Below are 27210 nucleotides of genomic sequence, written 5' to 3' on the forward strand. Positions count from 1 at the left end.
TTTGACTGTGGATCACAACAAACTGTGGACATTTCTTAAAGAGACAGGAATACCAGACCACCTTACCTGTCTCCTAAGCTCAATGAGCTGTCTCCTAAGAAATCTGTATGCAGGACAAAAAGCAACAGTTAGAAATGGACATGGAACAACGGACTGGTTCAAAACTGGGGAAGGAGTACATCAAGGTTCCATACTGCCACCATGCTTATTTAACTTATATGCAGAGTACATCATGGATAATGCCAAGCTGTATGCATCACAACCTGGAATCAAGATTGCCAGGAGAAATATCAACAACCTCAGACATGCAGATGATACCAGTCTAATAACAGAAAGTGAAGAACAAAAGAGCCTCTTAATGAGGGTAAAAGAGGAGAGTGAAAAAACTGGCTTAAAACTCAACATTAAAAAATACTAAGATCATTTCATCTGGTCCCATCACTTCATGGCAAATAGATGGATAAAATGTGGAAACAGTGTCAGACTTCATTTTCTTGGGCTCCAAAATCATGGTGGATGCAGCAATGAAATTAAAAGATACTTGCCCCTTGGAAGGAAAGCTATGACAAATGTAGACTGCACATTAAAAAGCAGAGACATAACTTTGTTAACAAAGGTCTATATAGTTAAAGCTATGGTTTTTCCAGTAGTCATATATGGATGTGAAAGTTCAGCAATAAACAAGGCTGAGGGCCAAAGAACTGATGCTTTTAAACTATGGTGCTGGAGAAGTCTCTTGAGAGTCTCTTGGATGGCAAGAATATCAAACCAGTTAATCCTAAAGGAAATCGTCCCTGACTTTTTGTTGGAAGGACTGATGCTAAAGGTGAAATTCCAACACTTTGGCCACTTGATGAGAAAAGCCAACTTATTGGAAAAGACCTTGATGCTGGGAGAGATTGCATGCAAGAGGAGAGGAGGGAGACTGAGGATGAGATGGTTAGGTAGCACTGCTGAGCAAATGGATACGAGTTTGAGCAGTCTTTGGGAGGTAGTGAAGAATCGGTAGCCTGGTGTGCTGCAATTCATGGGGTCACAAAGAGTTGGACATAGCTGAGTGACGGAACAGCAACAATGACATTGAGTCTCTGGAGTTGGTCTTTGTCATTAAAGATGAATAGTTATTGCTTCCTAATTCTGCTTGCTTTCCTGAAAATGATCTATTAGATATAGTAAGGATAGACCCGAGATTTCAGTATGCATCTTTCTCCAGAGATCAAATTTCTGGAGCAGAAAAATTGTGTGTACAGCAGAGGAGGGATCTGTGTTTCTTTCAAAGGGGAGCCTACAACTAAGCCGATGTGCTGACGACAACCTGTGTTTCAAATATCACAGTAAATAATGGTGGAATTTAGAAATTCTTCTTCTCAACTGTGTGCTTAATCTTCTAAGATTAATAATACCATTTTAATGCTTTTTTTAGAAGAAAAAAGTACATTTCTATTTGTGCTACATTTATCTTTTATCTGTTTATCCTATTGCTATCTGGAGACCTTGACTTCCCTGAGTTTTTGAGAGAAAGACTTCAAGTGGTGTAGGGAAAAAGTGAATTGAAGTCTGAATATGAATCTCATATATTATTATTTTTCTAAAATCAATGAACTAACTCTAGGTTTTATCTGTATGAAATAATTTAATTGCAGTGGAGAAAAAAACCAGACCAAAATGGGTATAAGTGTAAAAGTAATTTATTGACCTATGTAACTGAAAAGCCTCATTTGTCACTGTAGATGAGATTTCATATAGCAACTCAAAAGCTGTCACAAAAGATCTTCCATTGTCCCACTAACTCATAGAACCGCTGTTTCCTTTGAAGACCTCAGGGCTTCCCTGATAGCTCAATTGGTAAAGAATCTGCCCGCAATGTGGAAGACCTGGGTTCGATCCCTGAGTTGGGAAGATCCCTTGAAGAAGGGAAAGGTTACCCACTCCAGGATTCTGGCCTGGAGAATTCTGATCCATTGCAAAGAGTTGGACATGACTGAACAACTTTCATGCTCATGCTCATGCTTGAAGACTTCAAATCACCATACCACCATTTAAAATGAAAGGGGAAAACCTTTTAGGATGACTCCCAGGAAAATTCGTCTTTGTCCCAGTGTTGTGGGCTGCACTGTGTCCTCCTAAAATTCATATGTTGAAGTCCTAACCCCAAATAAATCAGTATGTACCTTCATCTGGAGATAGGTCTTTAAAAAAGTAATTAAGTTAAAGTTAGGTCATTTAGGGAGAGCCCTAATCCAATATTACTGGTGTCCTTATAATAAGAGGAAATTGGGAGACAGAAACACACAGAGAGAAGATCATATGGGGACAGAGGAGATGAACATTTAAAAGGAGAGAAATTTCAAGAGAAAATAAACCTGCCAACACTTTGATCTCAGACTTCTAGCCTCTAGAATTATGCAAAGATAAATAAGTCACCCAATCTTAATTGTATGTTGAGATTACTGTCTGTTAATACAATAGCTCCATTAAAGATACCCAGAATCCCTGTCAAAAGCTCTGAAGGTCACTTGCTTAGGTCATGTGCCACCCCTGAACATTATGACCATCAGCATTAAATAGCAGATTAGTTTGGGTCAGCCAAGTTTAGACCCCTGAATCTGGGGGCAAAGGAGGGTTCTTTGCCAGCAAAAACACAGGACTGAGACTTGAGGGCTTTCTGTACTCCATAGTTTTGTTCTTAGAACTTGTAAATATTTTTAAGCTATAACCTATCTGCTAACACAGGTCTTCCCTTAATCATATTCTTACCTTAATCCAGGCACTTGGGGCTTTTTTTGCAGAGCCTGAAGTTACAGTCTAGGACTAATAATAATAAAAAAAAGGACCCAGTAATTAACTGTATTTGATATGTTGGCAAGAGCCATTTGTGAAGATTTTACTGAAGGACTCTATGAGGAAATGGAAGGTCAGTATTGCTCATGGTACAGCAAGCAACTTAATGCAATTCCTGTCAACCGTCTTCTCACTTTCTGACTCCCTCTGCCCTCTGACCCAGTGCCCGCTGCCTTCATCATTCCTATTGCTGAGTCTTTTTCCAGAGTGTCCACATGGGGGTCTCTCTCTTCCCTTCAGTTCTTTATCCAATCCCATCTTATCTGTGAGGGCTTCTTTGATGAGAGTATGCTCTTTCTCTCTTTCCTATTTAATGTTCTTCCATTTTCCTTATCGTCTAGATTTCCTTGTTTATAGGTTTATTATCTGCCTTTCTCCTTTAGACAGCTCCATGAGTGCGGAAATTTTGTCTGTTCTATTTCCAGCTGTAGCCTTCCTTATTTAAAATCTTGTCTAGAAAATATAAGTCATGCGGTACATTTTTTTGTTGAGTGAACATATTTTATTTTTCTCATAAGTTTCTCTTCAGTAGCCAGTCATTAGGTCTCCTACAGTTGATGCCTCCTCAAATGCTTCCCAAACATCCTCCATGGTTTCTAAGATTGAATTTCTTTAGAAAGCAGTAGGATATTATTAATTATATATACACACATGTATAAATAGCACATATATATGACATGAACCCAATGTTTTCCTATGTCTCCTTCAGTCAATATCAAAGAGAAGTCACAAAAATCAAATTACAATATTGAGGTATTTTTTCCAGGGGAATGTTTGTCATTCTGAGATTACGTTTTTTTACACTTTGAGTTCATGTGCTTTTCTTTGTATAAGACTCAATTTTTTTTTTAACATGGCCGTATGTTTTATATAATCTGCCCCCCATCTATCCCATCAATTTTAACTGCTTGCCATTTTTTCTCTCATACTCTTGCCATCCATGCTGGCTTCTTTCTTCCTCGAATGCACAGTGTCCCTTACACCCTCTAGAGCAGGACAGAGAGTTTGAAGATGAGACTGAACATTCATGCTTGCTTTTGTGCTTAGAGTTCAAATCCTTGAGCTGCCCCACACCACACCAATACCCCTCTGCCTCTAAGATATGAAAATAGGATGATGCAGAATTAGCTTCATGAAAATCTAATGAATCATATATATTCATTAGATATATAAAGAAGCAAAAATCACGAATTTTATGACACTCTTTTGGTGCTTAGGTCAGATTCTTTGCCTGTTAGAGGGAAGGAGCCAGGAAATTTGAACAAACATGAGGCTGTAGAGCATAGCTTTCCTAACTGAGTCTTTTGAGAAGTGGACAGTCTTGGTGCCACCTATTACTATTCCACCAAAAATGGCCACCATCACATACGAATAAAGCCAGCATTAGAAATGCTAGTGCTTGAAAGAGTCCCGTTTCACTTTCTTGGATTTCAAAGGTGACACAGCACTTTTAACATGCCAACCAGTAGCTAAGACTGCAGCCACCCATGTTTGTGCCAGCAGGGGAACCAGGGTCACCAGGTTCCTTCTGACACACAGGCCCTCTCATATGCAGCCAGCTTTTGCTGTAATACTTGTTCTGTCCTAATATTGACCTCTAGAAGCCTGTTAACCCTTCCATGGGCTTCTAAACTTCCTGAAGGCAATGATACAGTTTACCTTGGTTACGACTCTATTTTCAGTGGCCACCCTAACACTTTGTACATTATAGGCACATAATAATTATTTCTTAAATTTATAAATCCATCCTACATAGAACTAGTTTTATACAATGAGTAAAATTGACAATAGAAATTTTGACATGGTTTTAAAAGGTTTTACAAGGTTTGTGAGAGTCGGACTATAAAGAAAGCTGAGTGCTGAAGAATTGATGCTTTTGAACTGTGGTGTTGGAGGAAACTCTTGAGAGTCCCTTAGACTGCAAGGAGATCAAACCAGTCAATCTGAAAGGACAGTAGTCCTGAATATTCATTGGAAGGACTGATGCTGAAGCTCAAGTTCCAATACTTTGGGCACCTGATGCGAAGAACTGACTCCTTGGAAAAGACCCTGATGCTGGGAAAAATTGAAGGTGGGAGAAGAAGGGGATGACAGAGGATGAGATGGTTGGATGGCATCACTGACTCAGTGGGCATGAGTAAGCTCCAGCAGTTGGTGATGGACAGGGAAGCCTGGCACACCGCAGTCCATGGAGTTGCAAAGAGTCTGACATGACTGAGCAACTGAACTGAACTACAAGGTTTATGCATGTGTGAAGAATCTTTACTGCAGTCAGGTACTGTGACACAAGTCACAGAGATACGAAAACACTTTCATTTTCAATAAACCACTATCATAATATCAATAAATTGCAAATCATATAAACTAAAACAGGTCATTTCTTTAGCATATATCATTTGCTATACTTTAATAAAAAATTTCCTGCTATTACAATACCCACTGTAGGTACTACTACATCTAGCTTTTCTGCTAAGGCAAGGCCACTAAGTCCCATTAAAGTTAAGGACCTTCACCAAGTTCACACTGTTGGTCAGGTTCTCAGCTGTAACTTAAGTATACTATGCTCTTCCTGGTATACAGCAACAGGTTTGCTGCAGGGTAACTGATGTGGCCATCCCTGTGCCTGTTCTGGGATCTATAAGATCAGAAACTGCAGCTCAAAAGATGAAAAAGGCAGCTCTATAACCCAAAAAATCAGAAGGGCTGCCAGAGCAGAGGGTGCTTTGAGCTGAGGGTTGAGAGAAGAGAGTGACTCAAAAGCAGCTGGGAGGGGAGTTTTGGGAGCAGCTTTCCATCACCAGGAATATCTATTCTCTGGGCATGCCTGGGTACCAACGAACAGCTTTAGAACCTTTTAGCTAGATATGAGATAGAATGGTGAAAGCTTTCTATATCAGATGATATTCTAGTCTTTTAAATTAAAGAACCAATTTCCCGAATTTTATCCTTTCACTTCTTTTTTTTTCTTCTTTTATCTTGATGAGGTTTTATTTCTGATCTCCTTTGTGGTGATTCTGGGACCAACTGTTCAAAGGAGCCTGTAAGGAAGATCCATGTCTTGGTTTTGCTGGGCTGTATAAGATTAAGTTCCTACCAGAGTGGTTAAAACCACCCTTCACCACGTCCCCCAGTTAAATATGACTCAGAAGTAGGATTAAAGACAAGAACAAGAATCTGTCTTCATTTCTGGGAAACAGAAAGAGTTTACAGACTGATGTGACTCTAGAGGAACCAAGGAGACCTGGAAGTAGTCAAGGAACACTTGAGATAGGTTGAAGTGACTGGGTCTGGTGGCTCAAGATAAGCTTAGTCTTTGAAGGTCTCATATTCCTTCCTTCCTTCACTCATTATTTTTATGTGTTGAATATAAAAGGAAGAAAAAAATGAATTATAATAAATAGAGATAAGGAGTATGATCACTATGGGCTTAGTGGTGAAAGAGAGCAACAGAATAGTAATTTGAGGGGGCTACAGGGTCAAGGCAAAGGTTTTAAGGTTTTTTTGTTTGCAGTTAGTTTTAGAACAATACATGAATGGAGAGACTGAGGATCCAGAAGAACTTAATGAAATAATTCCCAGATGATGAGATAAGATTCTACACCCAGATGGAGGAGCTGGATTTAACAAACCATAAAGAAAAAAAGTGAAGTTGCTCAGTTGTGTCCAACTCTTTGTGACCCCATGGACTGTAGCTTACCAGGTTCCTCCATCCATGGGATTTTTTCAGGCAAGAATACTGGAGTGGGTTGCCACTTCCTTGTCCAGGAGAACTTCCTGACACAGGGATTGAACCTGGGTCTCCCACACTGTAGGCAAACCATAGGATGCTTCTTTCTTTGACACTAAGAAAGGAGATGCTGCTCTTTGTTTAACCCTTTTAGGAGATTTTTCCCCCCAGAAGACTCAAGATATGTTTTTTATTATATTACCAAAAATGCTAATGAGTTTCAGATATAGTCAGGGATCATTTATAGAATGATCATGCAATGGGTAAACTATAAATAATTAAATCTTTCACAATGTTTACTTTGTGTTAAGTTTTTGGGGTACAAAGCTGAGTGAGACACTCTATACTCAGTAAACTAACAGTATTAGAGGGGTGACAGGAATATGAATAGATCTTTACAAATTTTTCTAATGCAATGATTAAGCATGCCCTGGTTATTACAGGTACCCTAAGGTATCCCATATGAATTCACAGAGGAGGTAATGAATAGGTCCAAGGGACTAGACTGAGTTAACAGTGTGCCTGAAGAACTATGGACAGACGTTTGTAATATTGTACAGGAGGCAGTGAACAAAACCATCCCAAAGAAAAAGAAAAGCAAGAAGGCAAAGTGGTTATCTGAGGAAGCTTTAAAATAACAGAAGAACAAAGAGAAGTGAAAAGCAAGGGAGAGAGGGAAAGGTACATCCAATTAAATGTAGACTTCCAAAAAACAGCTAGAAGAGACAAGAAGGCCTTCTTCAATGAAGAAGAATGCTTAATAATAGATGAAAACAACAAAAGGGGAAAGACTAAAGATCTCTTCAGGAAATTGGAAACATCAAGGGACCATTCTGCCCAAAGATGGGCACAATAAAGGATAAAAATGGTATAGATCTAGTAGATGTTGAAGAGATTAAGAAGAGATGGAAAGAATACATGGAAGAGCTGTAAAACAAAGATCTTAATAAACCACATTACTACGATAGTGTGGTTAGTCACCCAGAACCAGACATTCTAGAGTGTGAAGTCAAGTGGGCCTTAAGAAGCATTGCTGTTCATAAAGCTAGTGGATGTGATGAAATTTTACCAGAATTATTCAGATCCCTACAGGATGATGACATCGAGGTTTTGCACTCATTATGTCAGCAAATCTGGAAGACCTAGCAGTGGCCACAGGACTGGAAAAGGTCAAACCTCATCCCAATCCCCAAGAAGGGTAGTACCAAAGAATGTGCTATCAGACAGTTACACTCATTTCCCATGCTAGTATGGTCATGCTTAAAATCTTGCATGCTAGGCTTCAGCACTATGTGAACTGAGAAATTCCAGATGGTTCAAGCTGGGTTTAGAAAGGGAAGAGGAACTAGAGATCAAATTGCAACATTTACTGGATTATTGAGAAAGCAAGGGAATTTCAGAAAAACATCTATCTCTGTTTCATCGACTATGCTAAAGCCTTTGACCGTGTAGATCATGACAAACTGTGGAAAGCTCTTAGAGAGATGGGAATACCAGACCATCTTACCCGTCTCCTGAGAAACCTGTATGCAGGTCAAGAAGCAGCAGTTAGAACCCTGTATGGAACAGCTGATTGGTTCAAGATTGAGAAAGGAGTATGACAGGGCTGTCTGCTGTCACCCTGTTTAACCATCATGAGAAATGCCCCGGGCTGGATGAGTCACAAGCTAGAAAAAAGACAGGTGAGAGTAACAGCAACAACCTCTAATTGAGGCTGAATGGATACCACGCTAATGGCAGACAGTGAAGAGGAACTAGAAAGCCTATTGATGAGGGTGAAGGAGAAGAGTGAAAGAGTCGGTTTAAGACTAAACATTAAAAAAAAACAAACTAAGATTATGGCATCTGGGCCCAATACTGCATGGCAAATAGAAGGGGGAGGCATCACTGACTCCAAGAACATGAGTTTGAGTAAACTCTGGGAGTTGGTGATGGACAGGGAGGCCTGGTGTGCAGCAGTTGCATGGGGTTGCAAAGAGTTGAACACGACTGAGCGACTGAACTAAACTGCGTGACAGATTTCCTCTTCTTGGGTTCTAAAATAACTGCAGACGGGGACTGCGGTCATGAAATCAGAAGACAATTGTTACTTGACAGGAAAGCAATGATAAACCTAGACAGTGTGTTGAAAAGCAGAGACATTACTCTGCTGACAGCGGTCTGTATAATCAAGGTTATGGTCTTCCCAGTGGTCACATGTAGTTGTAAGAGTTGGACCGTAAAGAAGGCAGAATGTCAAAGAATTGGTATCTTTGAACTGTGGTGCTGAAGAGGACTCCTGAAAGTCTCTTGGACAGCAAGGAGATCAAACCAGTCAATCTTAAGGGAGATCAACCCTGAATATTCACTGGAATGATTGATGCTGAAGCTGAAGCTCCAGTATTTTTAATCATCTGATGCAAACAGATGACTCATTGGAAAGGACCCCGATGCTGGGAAAGATTGAGGCAGGAGAAGAGGGTGCCAGAGGATGAGATGGCTGGATGGCATCACTGATGCAATGCACATGAACTTGGGCAAACTCCAGGAGATGGTGAGGGACAGGGAGGCCCGGTGTGCTGCAGTCTATGGGGTTGCAAACAGTAGGACACGAGTGGGTGACTGAGCAACAGCAAAGCAGAGGGTGTCCTTTGGGGCAGTGTGTGTTTGTGTATGTGTGTAGTTATACATGCTGATATCGGAAAAGGAGTCCTAGAGATAATGATGCGCGAGGAGAGCACGTTTAAAAAATTCACAGCTTTGAAAATTCACAGGTATATAATACATTCTTACGGGAAATACTTTTAAAATAATTAAAATTAATATCCTTTATCCAAAATCTAGCATCCCTAAAAGAAAGAGTATTGAACTTAGTGCCAGACTGTGATTCTTGGGTTGTTGTGTGTGACTTTGGAAAAGTTTTGCCACATCTCTGGGTATCAGTTTTCTCATCTGAACAGTCAAGAGGCTGGCCTCCAAGGCTGCTTCCATACATGATAGTCTCCGAGTCTGTAAGTATGAGTACAAATTAATATAACACTGAGAGCATAAGTGATTTCTAATTGCCCAAGTGTGACGATTTAAAATAGGAAGCCAAAATGGTCTATGTAATTAGCTCTGACACATGTCTCCCTTTATGACAAAGGTCAGTCATTTCAATTTCCTCTGTCGTGCTTGCTCCATCCCCAAAACGGGGATCACATTCCTTATACATGCCTTTTTTCATGAATCTTTTGTCCAGATTAATAAGGACCTTATTTCCCTGAAGGAAATGGCTCATGTGTTGGAGGTACATTAATTCTTTTAGGCCATTAGGGCACCATTTACTTAATTTGAAACCAAATGACAGCCGTGTACCCTATTTTCCTTGGTAAGTTCGTGGCTTCAGCTTAAAACGCAGCAATGCTATTTAGAAGAAAGAGTATCAATAATTTATAGAGTCTCCACAAGATATGCTGGTAACTTATTACCCAGGTGTCTTTTCTTTTTAAAAACATCATCATGGTGTTATTTACAACAGTCATTTAATTTCCTTTCGTATACCAGCTTCTAGATGGGAGATATATCATAAGTTGGGAAACTGTGAGGTTTGACAAAAGTTAAATTCACATTAATGTGAGGATCTTTGTTGCTATTTTCTACCTTAGGATATCTGTATTAGGAGATGAACAACATGACTCAGAAGTCCTTACTACCAACTTCTCCTTCCCTAGCAAGAAGGCAGAACTTGGGCACTGTAACCTAGCTTTGCCACTTGGAGCTATGATATTTGCTGAATGGATTCAACTCAGAGAGCATCAGTTTGGTACAAACTACCAGCAAGACTCTTGAGAGTCCCTTATACTGCAAGGAGATCCAACCAGTCCATTCTAAAGGAGATCAATCCTGGATGTTCATTGGAGGGACTGATGCTAAAGCTGAAACTCCAATACTTTGGCCACCTCATGAGACGAGTTGACTCACTGGAAAAGACTCTGATGCTGGGAAAGGTTGGGGGCGGGAGGAGAAGGGGACGACGGAGAATGAGATGGCTGGATGGCATCACCGACTCTGTGGACATGAGTTTGAGTGTACTCCGGGAGTTGGTGATGGACAGGGAGGCCTGGCGTGCTGTGATTCATGGGGTCGCGGAGAGTCGGACACGACTGAGCGACTGAACTGAACTGAACTGACCAGCAAGACATTGTGTTAAGGGGTGTGAAGATGTCCTAAAAAGGTCTGCTGCTGCTGCTGCTGCTAAGTCGCTTCAGTCGTGTCCGACTCTGGGCGACCCCAGAGACGGCAGCCCACCAGGCTCCCCTGTCCCTGGGATTCTCCAGGCAAGAACACTGGAGTGGGTTGCCATTCCCTTCTCCAATGCATGAAAGTGAAAAGTGAAAGTGAAGTCGCTCAGTCGTGTCCGACTCTTAGCGACTCCCAAAATAGTGTCAAGGAGACAGACTGTATAGTTACTAGAATTGCTGCAGACCAAGACACTGAGTGCCAAAGAATTGATGCTTTTGAATTGTGGTTCTTGGAGAGCAAGATCAAATAAGTCAGTCCAAAAGGAAATCAATCCTGAATATTCATTAGAAAGACAAATGATGAAACTGAAGCCCCAATACTTTGGCCACATGATGCAAAGATACCCTGATGCTGGGAAAGACTGAGGGCAGGAGAAGAAGGGGGCAACAGAGGAGGAGATGGTTGGGTAGCATCACCTATTTGGACACGAATCTGAGCAAACTCCAGGAGATAGTGAAGGACAGGGAAGCCTGCAGTGCTGCAGTTCATGGGGTTGCAAAGAGTTGGACACAACTTAGTGATTGAACAACAACAACAAAACTGGGCTCTCGAAATATCACCACACAGAAGAGAAAAATCTGTTTATTGCTTATTGTCGTATGGGAGAACACCACGTCACAAAGCTTTGCAGCATCTTGAATGGAACAAAGTAAAGCCAGAAGTTACTGAGAAGCGGAAGTTTTTGGTTTAAGGTTGCTCTTTCACTATGGCAACTTGGCTAGGATTGAATGAGTATCATGACAATCCAGAATTGGAGAAAAAAGTCAGAGGAGGATTTTGAAGCAAGGGTTTCAAAGAATCTTAAGGTTTAAACTGTTGATGTTTTCCATCTAAGAGTTGTTGGGTCACTGAGGAAATTCTTGTAATAAACAATCAAACCATTCACTTGGGCAGAAGAGCCTGGAAGAGTGAGGAAATGTTACGAAGCGGAAAGCAGGTTCATATTAATAATGGTAATGAGTGATTTTGTTCTCATTTTCTGGGCTGAGTACAGAGGTAGAAACTTTTAGTTCTTAATCTGCTTCTCTATTCTGTCCATTCTGTTTCATTGGTTGTCTATTCAATTAGTACAAATCAGAATATCTGGTATGATAAGAACCTCCCATCTTGTTTTTCTTGATGAGTTTTTTTGATATACTTGATTACTTCTGTATCACTTGAGAATTACCTTCCCAAGTTCCCTACACATACTCATATGTACATACCCAAAACTTGTCAGAATTTTAATTATAATTACATTGAATTATTGATAAATAATGACAACTCATTTCTTTATCATATATAGTCTTCTACTCAATGAACATGCTGTATCCCACCATTAATATGTTTTCTTTCATTTTCAGTGAAATTGAAAAACTTCTTCCAATGTTTTTCTGTATTTTTTATTAGATTTGTCCCACACATTTCACAGATTTCTTAGATGATACTTAAAATGCTACCCATTAAAAATTATATACATAATTTTTACATTTGTTTCTGATATGTAGAAGTGCAGTTAATTCTTGTTTCTGGATTTTTTAATCTAGCATATTGCTTAGATATTTAAATTATGAGTAAAAATGATAATCTGGGGGGATATTTGTCCTTTTTTTTTAAACATAAATGGAGTGACTTCAGTGTTTCATCAATAAGTAGGATGTTTACAGATTTTTTTTCTTAGATGCTCTTTATCAAATCAAGTTAGTTTAATACTATTCCTGGTCTGCTAGGAGATTTCTCTAAAAATTATGATTAGAAGTTAAATTGTATCAACTATTTTTCCTGCTTCTATCAGAGTGATCATATGATTAATAATTAATGTAATTAATCATTTTCCTAACACTAATTAGGAAAATCAATCTTCAAGTACCTCTGGTTATAAATTTAACTCTGCCATGTGAACAACAGACTGGTTCCAAATAGGAAAAGGAGTACGTCAAGGCTGGATATTGTCACCCTGCTTATTTAACTTATATACAGACTACATCCGGAGAAGGCAATGGCAAGCCACTCAAGTACTCTTGCCTAGAAAATCCCATGGATGGAGGAGCCTGGTAGGCTGCGGTCCGTGGGATCGCTAGAGGTCGGACACGACTGAGCAACTTCACTTTCACTTTCACACATTGGAGAAGTAATTGGCAACCCACTCCAGTGTTCTTGCCTGGAGAATCCCAGGGATGGGGGAACCTGGTAAGCTTCCGTCTATGGGGTCACACAGAGTTGGACACGACTGAAGTGATTTAGCAGCAGCAGCAGCAGACTACATCATGAGAAAGGCTGGGTTGGAGGAAGCACACGCTGGAATCAAGATTGCTGGGAGAAGTATCAATAACCTCAGATATGCAGATGACACCACCCTTATGGCAGAAAGTGAAGAAAAACTAAAGAGCCTCTTGATGAAAATGAAAGAGGAGAGTGAAAAAGTTGGCTTAAACTCAACATTCAGAAAACTAAGATCATGGCATCTGGTCCCATCACTTCATGTCAGATAGATGGGGAAACAGTGGAAACAGTGGCTGACTTTATTTTTCTGGGCTTCAAAATCACTGCAGATGGCGATTGCAGCAATGAAATTAAAAAAATGTTTACTCTTTGGAAGGAAAGTTATGACCAACCTAGATAGCATATTAAAAAGCAGAGACATTATTTTGCCAACCAAGGTCCATCTAGTCAAGGCTATGGTTTTTCCAGTGGTCATGTATGGATGTGAAAGTTGGACTATAAAGAAAGCTGAGTGTCAAAGAATTGATGTTTTTGAACTGTGGTGTTGCAGAAGACTCTTGAGAGTCCCTTGGACTGCAAGGAGATCCAACCAGTCCATCCTAAAGGAGATCAGTCCTGGGTGTTCATTGGAAGGACTGATGTTGAGGCTGAAACTCCAACACTTTGGCCACCTGATGCAAAGAGCTGACTCATTGGAAAAGACCCTGATGCTGGTAAAGATTGAAGGCAGGAGGAGAAGGGGACGACAGAGGATGAGATGGCTGGATGGCATCATTGACTCAATGGACATGGGTTTGGGTGGACTCCGGTAGTTGGTGATGGACAGGGAGACCTGGAGTGCTGCTATTCATGGAGTTGAAAAGAGTCGGACACGACTGAGTGACTGAACTGAGCTGATGTTGTGTTATAGTTTTATATATTTCTGGATTTTGCTTGCAGTACTGTATACATAAATTTTTTTTTGTATTTGTAACTTAAAGCATTTATTTTATAGATTTCAGAATTTTAAAATTTATATTTTATCTAGTTATTTTCAAAATCTGTTAGGTAGTTTATCACAATCTTCTGCTTGATATTCTCTTCTTTCCATCTCCTTTTAAAAAAACTTCTCCAAACATATTCACTATGGCTGATAATTTCAATTACAGACAAAAGTGAAAGTGAAAGTCGCTCAGTCATGTCATACTCTTTGTGACCACATGGACTATAGAGTCCATGGAATTCTCCAGGCCAGAATACTGGAGTGGGTAGCCCTTCTCTTCTCCAGGGGATCTTTCTAACCCAGGGATCGAACCCAGGTCTCCCACATTGTAGGCAGATTCTTTACTGTATGAGTCACAAGGCAAGCCCAGATGAAAGAAAACAATAAAAGTTTGTTTCCCCCAAGTTACACAACTTGATACAATTTGGATTTGAACTAAACAGCCCAATTTAGAGACCATGCACTTAACTATGTTCATGAAAATCATCATCAGAGACTTTACTCCATTTGCTGCTGCTGCTGCTGCTAAGTCACTTCAGTCGTGTCTGACTCTGTGTGACCCCATAGACGGAAGCCCATCAGGCTCCCCCGTCCCTGGGATTCTCCAGGCAAGAACACTGGAGTGGGTTGCCACTTCCTTCTCCAATGTGTGAAAGTGAAAAGCGAAAGTGAAGTCGCTCAGTCGTGTCCAACCCCCAGCGACCCCACGGACTGCAGCCTACCAGGCTCTTCCATCCATGGGATTTTCTAGGCAAGAGTACTGGAGTGGCTTGCCATTGCCTTCTCCGACTCCATTTGCAATAGGCTAAAATTTCTAAAAGGCTAAAATTTCTAAAATGTATCTTTTATCAGTTAGGCTAATCCTGAAGACTTTAAACAGTTAATAGGCAGGATGAAATTTTTAAGAAGATTATTACGTCAGCAGTGTGATGAATGAATTTATGGGGCTGGACTAAAGGAACCAGTAGGGTGACTAGACTCAAGTTAGATTTGTAGTAAAGAAGCTAAAGGAATGGGTGTTTCACTGAATGTGGAGTAGGGAGAGAGGTAAGTTTAGCTTTTATTTTTGTTGAACTTGGGAGATTCGTAGATGCTAGTTCCTCTCATTGAAGTGGGATTACAAAAGAAAAAGCAGATGTAGCAAAAGCATGTTTCATCAAATATTTCACATGTTGGAATTTGAGGTTCTGGATTTAGGTAAAAACATTGAATAGTCAAATTAAGCATATAGAAAAACACAGAAGTCTTCCCCAGAGTCTGCGTAACTCTAGCTTTTAAATTTCTCCTTTATATTTCCCCCTAACTTCCATCCATGTCTTCCCTAGTAAAAGTCAGAGCAAGCGCTTTAAAATGTACCCACACTTTAGACATCTGAGGGAGTCTAGGGATATTACCTGTGTGGAAACAAATGAGATTCAGGTTTAACTAGGTTCAGATGAGGCTTTTCCAGTGATTTTCAGTTTATCTTTCATATTTTAAAGCTCACTTTAACTCTGGTATGAACTAGAGATATTTCTTCCTACACAGCACTGGAGAAATAAGGTCCAATTGATAGAGTTTTTCAGTTACTCAGATCCTATCTCAGAGGTGATCCTCTGTGAGTTTTTACCTACGTAATGTCTCTAACTTTCCGTCTGTACATCTTTTTCATATGGTAAGCATCTCTTGTCATGTCAATTTTCAAACTTATAGCCAAATTATGAATTCATGGCTTCTCTAAAACCCTGTTTTGCTAAAATTTCCTTCCACACTGTGTAGATTTCTGATCTCCTTCGGACCATCATTTCTTCATTCCATTGCACAGAGATGGATCTCCCCAGGGTATGTATCTTAAGTTGTAATCAGTTCTCTGTTCTAACATGCAGTTTGGATTTAATTAACCTACCCAAAGCCAGAATGACTTGACTTCCCTGGTGGCTTAGATGGTAAAACATCTGCCTACAATGGGAGACCCGGGTTCAATCCCCATGTCAGGAAGATCCTCTGGAGAAGGAAATGGCAACCCACTCCAGTACTCTTGCCTGGAAAATCCCATGGATGGAGGAGCCTGGTAGGCTACAGTCCATGGGGTTGCAAAGAGTTAGACACGACTGAGTGACTTCACTTTCAGTTTTTCACCCAAAGCCAGAATGGTGTTCGATTTAGTCCACTGATTTTAAAGGAGGGATTTTTCCTTTTTTTCCCAATGATATTAACTCATATCTGCTGATTTCAGCATGAAACTGAAGAAAATGCTTTGGTCTAGAATTGTAGGATTGGGATGCTGGTGAGAGATTTGCTGTAATTTAACCTGACAAGATTTAGGAAATTATTTGTCTCTTTGATTTCTCATGTTATTGTTTATCTCTTTGAATCTTCATGTCTATATCTTGATATTCATAAGGAATTCCTCCGGATACTATCACACTTTTTCAAGGTTTCTGAATTCCACTGTAATGGTAGGGGACGAGGTTACAACTCAGTTCATTTGTCTTTGGATATTTACTTTCAATTAGGATTCCTTACACTCACTGGCTCACTCTAGCATACCCTACTCATTACAACAAACAAGGCTTATAGGGTGTGCTGTTGAAATTTATCTCCCAGCAAAACTGCTAGTTACTTGATGTCTTGGAATGTAGGGCTTCTTTCAAAAGTTAACACTAGAAATATTAAATCTACATATGCTGAGCATTTATTCTAAAATAAAATTCTGTCTCTCTCAATAAGATTTTATAAAAAAAATCAAGTGAACTAATAAATAGAAATAATAAATGCAAATAGTATCATTATACTTATTGTAAAGAAAAAAATTTGCTTCTATGAGTCACTGGGAATTTTATTTGACTGCTAAAATTGGATATTGTCCACTACATACAATCAGTCTATGAGTTAATACTACCTAGAGGCAGATACTACAATTTATATACCTCATTCCTCCTTCTAGACCAAGAACACAGATAATTATATGTCTCATATTCATTAATAAAGAAACAGAAAACATACTCTAGCTCTTAAAAATCATGCTGTAGTCAGAGACCAAAGGTCTTTAATTAGTAATTTTTAGCAAAGAATCTGGGCAGGATAAGAAATGGTGCACTCAGGGCTAAGGATGAGACTAGACTCTGAACAATAGAACCAGTCAGAACCGCACAAAAAAGGCTGAAGCTAGGTTGTCTTATATATTTTGCAAACATTAAAGAGAAATAATATTAGGTTAAAACCTCTTCAGGTCAGATTTATAGTTCTTATCATAAATTTCTGAGGTAAGGTACACTAAATTAAATTGTACTCCAGGGACTTGCATTTCCACGTTATTTGGAGAATATCAAAACTCTTTGTCTCTTTTTCCTTCGGGCCTGTTTGAAATAATTGTCTTTAACAGAGTCATTTAAAAAATATGAACTAGGAATTAAATAGTACTCTCTTAAACAATCAAATCAAAGAAGAAATCACAAGGGAAAATAGAAAATATATTGAGACAAATGAAAATCAAAACAGAGCATACCAAAATATATGGCAATCAGTAGAAGCTGTACCAAGAGGGAAGTTCATAGTGAGAAGTATCTATATTAAAAATGAAGAGAAACTTCAAATCAGTAACCCAATTTTCCCCTCAAGGAGCTAGAAAAAGAAGAACACGCTCAGCCCAAAGTTAGTAGGTGAAAGGAAATAAGAGCAGAAATAAATGAAATAAAGATATAAAAAAGTCAACAAAATTAAGAGCTTTTAAAAAGATAAGCAAAACTGATAAATCCTTGGCTAGACTAAGAAAAAAAGAAAGAACACTGAAAGTGATAAAATAAGAAGTGAAACGAGAGATTACAAATGATGCCACAGAAATAAAAAGGATCATAAGAGATTGCTATGAACAATCATATGCCAACAACATGGATAGCAAAGAAGAAATGGATAAATTCTTAGAAATGTATCAACTACCAAGACTAAATAATGAAGAAATAGAGAACTATTTCTAAATAGAAATAGAAAAGTGAAAACTATGAAATGCTGATGAGAGAAATTATACAAGGCACAAACAAATGGAAATGTGGAAAGACACACCATGTACATAGATTGGAAGACTTATTATTAAAATGCCCATCTTTCCAAAAGCAATTTATAAATTCAATGCAATCCCTATCAAAATCCCAATGACATTTTTTTCTTAATAGAAAAAAAAAAACCAATTCACCAACTTCCAGAGTTCCCTCAAACTCATGTCCATCAAGTCGGTGATGCCATCCAGCCATCTCATTCTCTGTCGTCCCCTTCTCCTCCTGCCCCCAATCCCTCCCAGCATCAGAGCATGAGGTGGCCAAAGTATTGGAGCTTCAGCTTTAGCATCAGTCCTTCCAATGAACACCCAGGACTGACCTCACCTCCTTTACTATACAGACACAGAAGCCAATAGGACAGAACCCAGAGCCCAGAAATAAATCCATGCATATATGGTCAACTGATTTTTGACAAGGGTGCTAAGAATACACAATGCAGGAAAGAATAGTCTCTTAAATGGTGCTGGGAAATACTGATATCCACCTGCAAAAGATATCCAGTAGATATCTTATCATGCACAAAAATTGATTTAAAATGGATTAAAAATTTAAGTGCAAGATCTGAAACTATAAAACTGCTCAGTTCAGTTCAGTTGCTCAGTTGTGTCCAACTCTTTGCGACCCCATGGACCACAGCACGCCAGGCCTCCCTGTCCATCACCAACTCCCAGAGTTTACTCAAACTCACGTCCATTGAGTCAGTGATGCCATCCAATCATCTCATCCTCTGTTGTCCCCTTCTCCTCCCACCTTCAATCTTTCCCAGCATCAGGGATTTTTCTTCGCATCAGGTGGCCAAGTATTGGAGTTTCAGCTTCAGCATCAGTCCTTCCAGTAAAACTCCCAGAAGAAAATATAAGGAAAAGCCTTCAAGACACTGGTCTTGGCATTAACCTTGTGAATATGACACCAAAAGCATAGGCAACAAAAATAAAAATAAGCAAGCAAACGAAAAAGCTTTTTTACAGCAAAGGAAAACAATCAAAGGAATGAAAAGGAGTCCTAAGAATGGGAGAAAATCTTTGCAAACCATATATCCAATAAAGGGTTAATCTCTAAAATACATAAGGATCTTTTACAACTCAATAACAACAACAAAACTAATAACTTCATTAAAAAATGGTCCATGGACTTGAGTAGACATTTCTCCAATGAAGATACAGAAATAGGCAACAGGTACATGAAAAAAAAGATGCTTATGCACTAATCAGAAAGGAAATGCAAATCAAAACCAGAATGAAGTATCACCTAATATACATTAAAATGGATAACCAATAAGGACTTACTGTATAGCACCAGGAATCCTGCTCAATATTCTGTAACTACCTAATTGGGAAAAGAATTAGAAAAAGAATAGATATATGTATATGTAAAACTGAATTACCTTGCTTTACATCTAAAACTAACAGAACATTGTTAATCAACTCTATTCCAATATAAAATAAAAAGCTGAAAAAGCCAGAAAATGAAAAAAAAATGTTGGTGAGGATGTAGAGAAATTTGAACCCATGTGCATTGTTGATGGGAATGTAAATTGGTACAGTCACTATGGAAAGCAGTATGTAGCTTCCTCAACCAATTAAAAATAAAATTACCATATGATCCAACAATCCCATTCCTGGGTATATTACACACATGTTCACTGCATCATTATTCACAATAGCTAAAAAGTGAAAGCAACCTAAATGCGCATCAACAGATGACTAGATATAGAAAATGTGGAATATACATACAACGAAACATCATTCAGCCTTATAAAAGAGGAAACAGTGCTGTATGTTACAACATGGGTGAACTTTGACAACGTTATGATATGTGAAACATCAGTCACAAAAAGACAGTAAATACATTATTTCAGTTTTGTGAGGTTTCTAGAGTATGCAAACTTTTAGAAACAGAAAGTAGAATAGTACTTGTCAGGGAATAGGAGGAGGAAGAAAAGAGTAACTGTTCACTGGGTAGTGCAGAGCTTCAGTTTTGAAAGATAAAATAAAAATATGTGAACGTGCACTTAATTCAGCAATTACAAATTCTTTGTGGGAACTGTACAGAGTGTCCAGTGAAGTAACTTGCTCACAGGTATTTGATTAATGCTTATTAAAGTGTATTCATAGACATTATGCAAAAATAAAGTTATGTGTGAATCTAGACTAGAACAACGTCTTTCAGCATTTAAAAATCCATTGCTTTCTCTGTCAAGCAATATAGTTCTCAATTTTTTGGATGTTATTTTGAATTTCAAAATTAATGTACTATTGCCTAGAAAATCCAATGGATGGAGGAGCCTGGTAGGCTGCAGTCCGTGGGGTCGCTAAGGGTCGGACACGACTGAGCGACTTCACTTTCACTTTTCACTTTCCACTTTCACACAGTGGAGAAGGAAATGGCAACCCACTCCAGTGTTCTTGCCTGGAGAATCCCAGGGACGGGGGAGCCTGGTGGGCTTCCGTCTATGGGGTCACACAGAGTCGGACATGAATGAAGTGACTTAGCAGCAGCAGCAGCATGAATAAAAATATCCATATAATGGTGATTTTTGAATATGTCCTATTATACCAGACATGTGCCCATCCCTTGATGATTCGGATATACTCCCCTAGTTCATATAGCCCCAAGCTTGAAATTGCTGCTGGAAACTAAAGCAGGGATGTTAAATAAAGGCACATATGCTTATCATTACTAACCCCTTTTTTTTAAGCCATGGCAGATACGGACCATGTCACTTTCTTTTCCGTTGAGCACAGAGTATCTGACTCTACTCAAAATAACTCTCAGTTACAAGAAATGCATGCCTTTTAGTCATTCAGCCATGTCCAACTCTGTAAAAGATGATGAAATTATTATTGAGTTGGCAAAAATGTTCATTTGGGCTTCTTGGAGAAACCTAAATGAACTTTCGGGTCAACCAAACATGTTCAGAATAACTGAACATATATACTATCTAATATGAACTCTTTACCATTTATTGTATGTATGTGTGCTGAGTTGCTCACTTGTGTCTGACTCTTTGTGATCTTATGAACTGCAGTCTGCCAGGCACCTCTGTCCACAGGGATTCTCCAGGCAAGAATACTGGAGTGGGTAGAGGAGCCTGGTAGGCTGCAGTCCGTGGGGTCGCTAAGGGTCGGACACCACTGAGCGACTTCACTTTCACTTTTCACTTTCACACATTGGAGAGGGAAATGGCAGCCCACTCCAGTGTTCTTGCCTGGAGAATCCCAGGGACGGGGGAGCCTGGTGGGCTTCCGTCTATGGGGTCGCACAGAGTCAGACACGACTGAAGTGACTTAGCAGCAGCAGCAGCAGCCATTTCCTTCTCCAGGGGATTTTCCCAACCCAGGGATCGAACCCAGGTCTTCCATACTGCAGGTGGATTCTTTACCATCTAGGCCATGAGGGATGTCCCCATATATTGTATAGATCTCTATATTACAAGATGTTGACTTCCCTGGTGGCTCAGATGGTAAAGCGTCTGCCTACAATGCAGGAGACCAGGGTTTGATCCCTGGGTCAGGAAGATCCTCTGGAGAAGGAAATGGCAACCCACTCCAGTACTCTTGCCTGGAAGATCCCATGGATGGAGGAGCGTGGTAGGCTACAGTCCACGGGGTCGCAAAGAGTCAGACACTACTGAGTGACTTCACTTTCACTTTCTATATTACAAAATACAAAACACATGTGATGGAATCTGTTGTCAGCCTTTGGTTCTATCCCAGTATGGAACTCAGTTTATGTGCCCAAGGGAATGTTTATGGGACAAGGTCCATACACAGATGCTCCACAACACTTATGTGCCACAGGTAAAGGGCATTGGACATTTGCTTCTTCAGTGCTCAAGAGTTTTTGTTTATTTTTGATAGGAAGAAGCACTTCTTTTGCATCTGAGAACTTTGTGTCTATGCTCTGTCTGACAACAGCATTTTCCTGACCTCTATCAACAGCAAGGCTCATTGAGCTGAATATGTGTGTGTGTATGAATGTGTGTGGAGAGGGTCAGGGGCAGAGGGATGTTAGGCTGAGAAGGGGCAAACACAGACAGAAAACACACATTAAAATTTAGTCTTTTTACTCAATGAATGTTGTTGAGTACCCATTATATGTCAGGCACTTCCTAGATTCTAGGAATAATGCAGTGAGTAAAGGTCCCTGCCACTTGTATATTTTTGACATGAGTTAAAAATGAACAAATAAGGAAAATATACTGTGCAGTTGTGGGAGAAGATCATTATTTAGAAAAGTAAAGCAGTGCAAGTGGCCAGGTTATATCTGGGTTGGGATTTTTATTTGCTACAGGGAAGTCCCAGAACACGTTGGTGATGACATTTTAGATGAGCCCTGAAGGGAGTGAGGATAGAGACTTGTGGGTGGTCGCCTGAGGGAAGAACTTCCAAGCACAGGTGCTGGTTGGAGCAAGCTGGACTTTTCTGAGGAAGGGCAGGGAGGCAGTGTGATCTTGAGGCAGGGGAAAGGGAAAGGAGGTGGAGCGCTGCGGAGGGGCAGAGCTGTCAGCCAAAGGTCATTTTCGCAGCTCCACTTTTCTCTCAGAGGGTTTGTAAGATTTTTTTGTGTTGGAGCAGAATAGTTCTGCTGGAGCAGAGATAAACTCCTTCTGGCTGTTATCTCAATGAATTATCCTGCCAAGGAAGGTTTTTAAGTGACATTTAACTCTACTGCTCTGGCACAAGTTGCCCTTTGGGCTTATTTTTGGGGCACAAAGGGATGATAGGAATGAGATCTACCTGGTGCAGTTTGACAGTTAACTTCTTGCTCTACTATTGGGGAGGCATTTGTGTGTCCCAAGAGGTCTCTAAGGACACTGCAGGTCCCTCAGGAACAGTGAAGTCATCACTGCATCATTCTACCACCCATGTCAACTAACTTGTTGGAAGTGTGAACAGCATTTCAGAGCACTCTCCTGTTATCTTTACTTGACCCTTGTCATTTAGCAAGGTAGCAAGGGCCTCTTTTCAAATCTAGTTGTCAGGGGTAACTGCCCTGGATGGACATCTGTGTTGAATGGCATTTTGTATGGCTGAATCACCATCCGCCACATTAATAACAACAAGGCTTGTTGGCCCTGAGGTTGGTTATGGAATCTTGAGATGTTCTGCCCTAATTAGCTCTCACGACACAAAATCTGCTCAGTCGATTTGGAAAAAACTCTTTGTCCTGCTCCAGGCTGGTTTTATGGTGAAAAACAGCCTATGACTTTGAAGTTGACCATGGATGGTCCACTTTCTGGGACAGGTCAATATTCCTCATATTTCCCACTGAAATCTAAATTCAGCCAACAGCACAAATGCAGATCCGTATATTTCAGCTGAGTTCCACACCCATCTCTGTAGTCATGCTTAATAAGTCGCTTCTTAAAATGTACAGAATTATCTATGACCTGTCTCTTTCATCTTAAGCATAGGCTCAAGGCCTCAGATCTATAAAACACATTGTTAAATCTGACATACTTTTTTAATTTCAAGGAGATTCTCTGGTTTTCCAGCTGTACCCACTCCCTTCAACCCCCCCAAGTTGTTCACTGAAATAGTGTGTATCTTTACATGTTGAGATGTGCTGATTTCGGAATCAACTACATTCTCCCTTTTTTCCTAGCATACTTCTTTACACTATCTTTTCAATTTCAGTGAAGATAGAAGAGGAAGGCAGAGGGTGAGATATCAGAACTGGAAAACCTTTAAAATGGGAAGCACTCTGACAGACTAAAGGGGAAAAAACAAACCGAGACTTGTTACTGCTATAATTTCACTGAGGGTAAGTGTCTTTTTTTTTTCATTTGGTTGTTTTGCAAGCTTGGCATTATGGAAGAAAAATAGAATGTCAATAAATTCAACTTTGAACATCTATTCAATGAGTTATTTCCTAGTAGGAGGAAAATAACATTGAACCAGGCTAGGCAGGCTAGAGGGAGGCCATGTAAATGACTTGTAACTAAGAGGATATGACCCTCTGCATAATTCATAATCATTAGTCTAAGTGACACTTCTGCAGTCACTCTGCCAGGACACTTTAATATGCTGGGGCTGAAACCCAAACAGTCCACTCAGCAGCAGTCCCAGTGTGATCAGGTTTCTCTGAAAGACAGCTCCCTGAAAGGCCAGATTTGGGCTGCATTTTTTTTTTTAAACAGAAGATGCTGGCTCAGCTTCATCATGTGTGCAATTTAAGGGTTGCTCAAGTGATTCTTTAAAACTGCATAAAAGCAATTCTGCTGTGCCTGGGAGACAGTATTGCTATAATGTTCTGTGCATACATCTGCATGATTTCTCAGAGCTAATTCAAATTTAATGCATTGGTAATTCCTTTTCTGCCGAAGCCACCCAGTAGTAATCTGAAGGTTATAGAATGATCTTCCAGCTCAAATAACATTTTAGCCTAGCATAAATGGAGAGGCAGGTATATAATGGGCAGAATTAGACTTGCAATGATATATTCCACCCTTATTACCATACTCAGTGAAGATGACCAGAGTTTAGAGTGTTTTTAGAAGGACAATCATAATAGAGTTTTATCAATAATAAAACTGAGAGTCAAACTCTTTTATCAGAGACGGTGTAATAACCCAAACAATAGCATGTGAACAACTTAGAAAATATTTCCCGAACAAGTAGAAAGACCATTGTCAGGGTAAAATTAAAGCTTTCATTAAAGCACTTAGAAGAACTAACTCACAAATCTATGGGGCATCAGAAGATAATTTAGCTTAGATGTCACAAAAATAATTGACATCTAACTAATGTCCACTGAATAATAAGAATAAATTTGAGAGTGTTTTTTTAATAAACTTTAAAAGTTTATAACAAAATTAGATTTTTCTCGAAAAATTGTTAGGATAGTATATAGTTCTTATAGGCTATAGGCCCACTTTCATCAGTTATTAACATTTTATATTACTATGGTACATTTATTTGCCATAATGGATGAACCAATATTAATACATTATTCAAGCCCATGCTTCATTCATATTTCCTTATTTTAAACACATTATCCTTTTTTGTGTTCTAGGATTTCCATCCAGGATATCATACAATATTTAGCTGTCATGTAGGCTCCTTGTGCCATAACAGTTTCTTAGATTTTCCTTATTTTCAATGATCTTGACAGTTTTGAGGAGTACTAGCCAAGTGTTTCCGGAGAAGGCAATGGCAAGCCACTCCAGTACTGTTGCCTAGAAAATCCCATGGATGGAGGAGCCTGGTAGGCTGCAGTCCATGGGGTCGCTAAGGGTCGGACATGACTGAGCGACTTCACTTTCACTTTCACACATTGGAGAAGGAAATGGCAACCCACTCCAGTGTTCTTGCCTGGAGAATCCCAGGGAAGGGGGAGCCTGGTGGGCTTCTGTCTATGGGGTCACACAGAGTCGGACACGACTGAAGTGACTTAGCAGCAGCAGCAGCAGCAGCCAAGTGTTTTGAAAAACATCCCGGAATTGGGGCTTGTGTGATATTTTTCTCACGATTAGACTAGGTGATAGGTTTTACAAAGACCATAGAGGACAAGTTCCATTCTTATTATATCAAGAATACATGCTATCAGTATGCTCATCATTGCTGATGTTAACCTTCATCACTTGGCTGAAGTAGCGTTTGCCAGGTTACTTCCCCCCTACCCCTGCCCCTTCTATACCATGTTCAGCTTACATTTAGGAAGTGGAGAGTTACGCCTCACCTCCTTGAGGATGAGTTATCTACCTGAATTATTTCATTATTTGGAATTCTTCTTCATAAGATATTTGTCATTTCTCCCCCATTTATTCATTCAATCATTTATTTACATCAATATGGATTCATGAATGTTTATTTTATATTTTGGTTTATAATCCAATACTGGGCTTCCCAGGTGGGGCCAGTGGTAAAGAATCTGCCTGCCAATGAGGAAGACTTGAGACATGGGTTTGATGCTTGAGTCAGGAAGGTCCCTTGGAGGAGGACATGGCAACCCACTCCAACATTCTTGCCTGCAGAATCCTATGGACAGAGAAACCTGGTGGGCTATAGTCCATAGGTTCCCTAAGAGTCAGACATAACTGAAGTGACATGGCACACATGCACTCAATCCAATACTATTTCACTGCTCAAATTGTTAACGGTTTTGGCTATCTGGAACTTTTTCAGTTGACTTCTATATTCCTTTGACATGATCTCATTATTCTATAGTTTTGTTTTTAGCACTTTCTAACCGGCGGCGCTGGAGAAGGAAATGGCAACCCACTCCAGTGTTCTTGCCTGGAGAATCCCAGGGACGGGGGAGCCTGATGGGCTGCTGTCTATGGGTCACACAGAGTCGGACACGACTGAAGTGACTTAGCAGCAGCAGCAGCAGCAGCAACCGGCGGCGCAGATGCGGGAGACGCCGCCCCGGCGCAACCGACCACGCAAAGAGGGGCGGCTGAGAGGAGCTACCCCACGTCCAATAGGCGGTGGCAGCGCGGGCGCAGGAGGGCCGAGAGGAGCTACTCCACGTTCAAGGTCAGGAGGGGTGGCCTTGAGGAGATACCCCTCATCCAAGGTAAGGTGCAGCGGCTGTGCTTTCTTGGAGCAGCTGTGAAGAGATATCCCACGCCCAAGGTAAGAGAAACCCAACTAAGATGGTAGGTATTACGAGGGGGCATCAGAGGGCAGACACACTGAAATCATAATCACAGGAAACTAGACGATCTGATCACATGGACCACAGCCGAATGTGGTCCACTGGAGAAGGGAATGGCAAACCACTTCAGTATACTTGCCTTGAGAACCCCATGAACAGTATCAAAGGGCCAAATGATAGGCTACTGAATGAGGAATTCCCCAGGTCGGTAGGTGCCCAGTATGCTACTGGAGATCAGTGGAGAAATAACTCTAGAAGGAATAAAGGGACGGAGCAAAAGCAAAACCAATACCCAGTTGTGGATGTGACCGGTGATAGAAGCAAGGTCCAGTGCTGTAAAGAGCAATATTGCATAGGAACCTGGAACGTTACGTCCATGAATCAAGGCAAATTGGAAGTGGTCAAACAGGATATGACAAGAGTGAACATAGACATTCTAGGAATCAGTGACTTAAAATGGACTAGAATGGGTAAATTTAACTCAAATGACCATTATATCTACTACTGTGGGCAGGAATACCTTAGAAGAAATGGAGTAGCCATCATGGTCAACAAGA

This window comes from Moschus berezovskii, chromosome 8, assembly GCF_049115385.1.
Source record: "Moschus berezovskii isolate FMDL1 chromosome 8, NW_MosBer_1.0, whole genome shotgun sequence".
Taxonomy (NCBI): domain Eukaryota; kingdom Metazoa; phylum Chordata; class Mammalia; order Artiodactyla; family Moschidae; genus Moschus; species Moschus berezovskii.